This window comes from Felis catus, chromosome D1 (genome assembly GCF_018350175.1).
Source record: "Felis catus isolate Fca126 chromosome D1, F.catus_Fca126_mat1.0, whole genome shotgun sequence".
Lineage (NCBI taxonomy): Eukaryota > Metazoa > Chordata > Mammalia > Carnivora > Felidae > Felis > Felis catus.
The window spans coordinates 94,483,321-94,489,145 of NC_058377.1; the positions used below are offsets into that span (position 1 = coordinate 94,483,321).

Below are 5,825 nucleotides of genomic sequence, written 5' to 3' on the forward strand. Positions count from 1 at the left end.
TTCTAAGGAATTACATGCAACTGAGATCAGCATGTATGATCATTCAGTGTTATTAATGATACATAAGCAGAAAGAGTGTTTCAGAATATTTTTACAAAGCAGGGAACACAGATTGCAATGTGTGAATTCAAAAGGCTTTGGGAAAAAAGACGAGATCATTTCGCTGCTTCATTCACTCTGCTTAAGTGCACCCTCCTCCAAGTCTTTCTCTTTCTTCCTTTTCTTCTCTTTCTTTCTTTCTCTTCCTTCCTTCCTTCCTTCCTTCCTTCCTTCCTTCCTTCCTTCCTTCCTTCCTTTCTTTCTTTCTTTCTTTATCATTCCCTCCTCTCTCATTCTCTTGTTCTTGATTTTATTCTCTCTCTCCTTTTATTCTCTGTCACAGTAGGTTATGTTAGGCTGTCATTGCGTCATTCTATACTTGCTACAGAAGTTATCACATAAGTTTGTAAAATGCAAAGGTATTTTATCAACATTGAACAGCAAGGTCCCAGGAGATGCCAAGGTGGAATTAGTCCATCCCAGACATACCAAAGCCAGTATTTCAGGAAAGGAACTGAGTCCTGATATAGGGGGATGACAAACATTCCTATTAGCAGCTTCTATCCCAGAGTGCACAGCAGCCCAAGAATTTAATATGATGTACGGCATGTGACTAGTCTTTGCTAAAATTTGTTCTCACAAAAGGATCTGAGATTCACTCACACTGTAATAAATAACTGAAGAACATTTAAAATGCTAGAAAAGGGATTATAGGCTTTAGGTCCAGACACCAAGTTAAGAGGTTACCTTGGAGTTATTAAATCAAATAGATCATGAAGGCAATCTCACACCCTTCCAACAGTAGCGCCGGTTCTCCCTGGAGAGAGAGAAAATTAAGGGAGAGAAACAGAAGGAAGGAAAGAGAAAAGGAAAGAGAAAAGGGCGAGTTGTCAGATAGCGTAGGGACACAGTACACATTGAAATTAAAATCCTCAATTAATGTGTGGCCACAGTATTAGATTGTATGTAAGAGAAACAGATTAGATATAATCTCACTGGCATTTACCGTTTTCAATCAAAATGACCTCTACTAACCTCCCTTTGCCATTTTCCTATGTTCTTTAGTGTGCTATTCCCCTGATCTTTCCTCTTCATTATAATGTTTGAGACATACTTTTTGTTTTAGAGAAAGAAAAAGGATCCTTGAACTGCACCTTGAGCTTTCCATAGGAAAAGCAAGAGAGAAACTCAGTGGAATTGCTAAATAAATACTGCTGGAGTGAAGAGCTTAAGGTTGTGCCCTCAAAGTTTTACTGAATAAGTCTTTCTCAAGATAGATCATGAATCAATGCCATTTTTTCCCCAAGTATAGAATAAAACTATATCCACACTTGAGTGTTATAGATATTTCCTTTATCTCTCTGCTTCTTCCTCTCTCTTAAAACATGATGAAGTTTATGATTCATTCATTTAATAAACACTAACAAAAAATCCTTTCTGGGACTATCCTTCCAGATTAGCTAATACTCAATGCAAACACGTTTTTCTAAATTATTTTAGTAGAAGTTTCAGCAGTGTCTTCTAAGTGATGCATTTAAGGATGAGACAAGGTTGCGCTTACATTTTGAGGCTTTGCCTTTTGCATGCTATACCTTTCTTAATTATAGGAATCATATGTTTGTTAGCTTCCTTAAACATGTTTCTCATCTATATACTATGGGGTATTAGATTAGCTCATTTTACAGTGTTGATATGGAGACTAACCAAGCAGGGCCTCAACCTATCAGGTGCTTGAGGCCTTACCTGGCTTTCTAGTGCAGATTTAACTTTGGTGCATTAATTCTGAGTGGAGATTCTCAGATAGGGCCTAAAGGGAGCTGGACCTCATAAATCCCACCTGAGTTAGATGGGGTCTTCTGTTACACAAACTGCTTCCATACAGCCTAGGACCTACCTGTGTGATAAGACTAGAAATCACCCAACATTAGCACTTTTGTCTTTTCTAGTACGTCAGATAAGGTTTGGGTTTCTTGGATTTAAATAACTTACCCCATTTCATCTCCATAATCCTCCCTCAGAGACTTAGGCTCTGTGTTACACTGGATCCCCTATCTGGAAATTAATAAAAAAAAAAAAACAAAAACAAAAAACAAAAAACAAAAAAAACAAAAAACAAAACAGTCCTTACATTCAGCATTCAAACTCAGTAAACATTGGCTACCTATCTCTAAATAGTCTGCATGAGTTGTATTTAGGGAAAAATTGACTTTTAATATCTGAAGACCTCTACCAGCTCTCCTCATTTGATGCAGTCTTAGGGTCAGGGAAAGTTTGGTCTATATCGGTATCCAGGCAGGCTAGTAGTCTGGTATTCCTTTAAAATTATACTCCATTAATATTTTTAGTACTTATTTATAGAGAAAGAAAAATGCTATGTAGAATAAGAAAAGAAGGTGGCAAAGAAGGATCATTATTCAAAGCTTTCAGGCTCTTTTATTAAACTGAGAAATTCAACCCAGTTCCCAAAGATGCAAGCTCACTAACCAATCAAAAACCCTACAGTTAACCACATCTAGTCTCCTCAGAAGAAAGTATTTATTCTCAGTAGACAACTTGGAAGTTACCAATGCTCCCCACCCCAAATAAGTGGTTTACTAAAGTAGACCTTCCAACCATTTGAAAGTATTCTTTTTTTAAATTTTTTTTAACGTTTATTTATTTTTGAGACAGAGAGACACAGAGCATGAACGGGGGAGGGTCAGAGAGAGAGAGAGAGACACAGATTCTGAAACAGGCTCCAGGCTCTGAGCTATCACCACAGAGCCCAATACAGGGCTCGAACTCACGGACAGTGAAATCATGACCTGAGCCGAAGTCGGCCGCTTAACCGACTGAGCCACCCAGGCGCCCCTTGAAAGTATTCTTAAGAGGTCCATCATGTTATATTTCCAATATTTATTTGTGTGTGTGTGTGTGTGTGTGTGTGTGTGTGTGTGTGTATACCAATCTGATCACCATCCCTTTAGGTATCCTTTGGGACTACTGGTAGGAAGAGTACAGTTTATAGCCTCCAGAAAGCTATAGAATGGCTTATTCCAGATATTAATTAAATCACCCACAATATGGGGCGCCTGGGTGGCCCAGTCGGTTAAGCGTCGGACTTCAGCCAGGTCACGATCTCGCGGTCTTTGAGTTCGAGCCCCGCGTCGGGCTCTGGGCTGATGGCTCAGAGCCTGGAGCCTGCTTCCGATTCTGTGTCTCCCTCTCTCTCTGCCCCTCCCCCATTCATGCTCTGTCTCTCTCTGTCCCAAAAATAAATAAAAAACGTTGAAAAAAAATTAAAAAAAAATCACCCACAATTTAACACTATATTCAAAGATGAAAATGTATATCCTATTTATTTCCTGTCCCCAGTTAAGTCCAGCCATATCCATCTCAAAGTCTTTCAGAGATTATACAATTAGGATTAACTGATAAAAGAAGATATTCTTATTATAAAATGCCAACAACACAGAGATTCTCCTAAAGTGGAAACTAAATCCCTTCCCCAAATCAAATTACTGGGAATAAATAAATTCAAGATTAAGTCTCTTTGCTGTTGTAAATTCAAGTCCAAAGGAAATTATCTTGCTTTTATAAGTTAAAGTTCAAAATTAATTCAGCATTCTTTAGTTGCCCAAAGAAATTAAATTCCAGTGTTTAAATTCTGCTTTCTTTTAGCTAGATGGCTTCCTTATGCCTGGGAAGAGTTGAACATTGGCTAACACCAGTCCTGTCCCTGTCTTCCACGGGAATAGTATATCTATCAGTTTGCTAGGTTTGTCATAACAAAATACCAGACTCGATGTTTTAAACAACAGAATTTATTTTCTCACAATTCTGGTGGCTGGAAGTCCAAGATCAAGGTGTTAGTAGATACGATTTCTTCTGAGGCCTTTCTTCTTCTTGTGTGCACATGTCTGATGTCTCTCTGTGGGGTCAAATTTCCTCTTATACAAATACCAGTCATATTGGATTAGGGTCTACCCTAAGGACTTATTTTAATTTAATCACATCTTTAAGACCTTATCTCCAAACACATACATTCTGAGGTACTAGGGGTTAAGATGTCAACATGTTAATTTGGGGGGAACACAATTTAGCCTATAATATCATAATCCTTCGGGATTATAGAAATTTCATTCCAAGCCAACTCTCTTATGGATCCAAGGTCATCCCAGGACAAACGAGATAATCAAAACTCTGCTCTAATTCTCAGAATAAAAGAAAAAGTCAATCCCTAGCACCTACAATAGTGTATCCAGGATCTTTATTCCTGAAATCAAACATTTAATGTACCAAAGTCTATTGCAGTGACTCAGTGGTGTCTGAGAGGAGGTGGGCAGGGAAACCCTTCCTCATTGTAGCTTTGCCAGAATGTCAGTCATTGTAGGTCTCTTTGGAGACCACCACTGTGAGTTTATTCTCAGTTGGAAAGACTTTTCCATCAGCAGGTGATTTCCATTTATTTTCCTATTTTTCCTGGGGAAAACTGCAGCTATATATAGTATCTCTTCACGTACAATGACCTTCAAGATAATTGTAATTTATTAACTGTTAATATTTGCAGAAGTGGCAGCTACTTATTGAGCTATCATTTATTTTCACCCAGAATATTAAAAATCTCTTGGTTTTCAATTTTTCTTTGGTCCCCATATCTCTGGCACCTTCATGGTAAACTGATTCTCTTGTGAGTGGGCATTTTATACCTGTGCCAGTAGTTTTTGCCTCTTTCTATATAATTGCTAAAGCCTAAGACATGTTTCCTAGGGGTTCCCAAGATGCTTTTGATGCTTTGACAGCTAGAGGCTTCCTGAGGACCAACATTTCTGCTTATGCTCCTCAGACTCTGTCACTTTTCAACTTTTGGATGTTCTACACACTGAGCAGTTTTTGCTTTTGCTATATCTTTTTCCTAAGTAGTGGCAAATTCCTCTATTCCAGTTCCTTCCCTCATTTTGCACTTTAAGGAAGTTCACCTCCTTCACTTCCTAACAGTTGAATCCACTTTTTAGCGCAGTTTTTTTTTTCATCTTTTTTCATATCTGGCTATGGATGTTTGCTGGATGTGAATGCCTTATTTTTGTTTTATTACATTTCCTTTGTTTTCTGGTCCTAACATTTGTTTTTCTAATATACTTCTTTATATTTTGTTTTATAGTAAGATTTAGAAAATTTTATATTAAGAGATATGAAATTAATAATATGTTAAAGCATCCACACTCACCTTATTAAGTTGGATCATACCACCTAGTGAGTAGTCTGCTGTCACATAAGAAGTGAATAAAACATTCTGTAAATATAAAAGAGAGACAAGTTCATTAACAAAAGCTCAAATCAAGCTGGTAACATAGTTCTCCTCCACGGGACAGCTGACAAATTCCCGTGCAGGGGATGAGCACATGGTTTTGTTTGTTTGTTTGTTTGTTTGTTTGTTTTTAAAGATTATTTATCTATTTATTTATTTGAGAAAGACCCAGCACGAGATGTGGGAGGGGTAGAGAGAGAGGGAGAGAGAGAGAATTCAAAGCCGGTTCCACATAGAACCTGACACGGAGCTCGAACCCACGAAGCCCTGAGATCATGACCTGAGCCGAAACCAAGAGTGGGACACTTACCTGACTTGAGCCACCCAGGTGCCCCTAAGTGACACTGGCTTCAGTACAGATTCTGTATAGAGCAGAGGTTCATTTGTAAAGATACTCTCAGTTGTGCAAGAGTTCAGAAACTTACTGTTCATATTCAAAGAGCTACTTGAATCAATCAGAGATGGAGTAAGAACTTGTGATTTGAGTAGTGAGGCACCA

At 38.2% G+C, this 5,825-nt stretch overlaps 1 long non-coding RNA gene across 1 annotated transcript; it reads right to left on the minus strand.

The window, feature by feature from the left end:
- Window positions 1–321: 321 nt before the first annotated feature.
- Window positions 322–5,313, minus strand: LOC123380580. Its single transcript, XR_006586551.1, has 3 exons — window positions 5,246–5,313; window positions 2,029–2,091; window positions 322–856 (listed from the first exon to the last, which is right to left on the minus strand). It is a non-coding gene; the product is annotated as an uncharacterized LOC123380580 (long non-coding RNA).
- Between the last annotated feature and the right edge of the window lie 512 nt (window positions 5,314–5,825).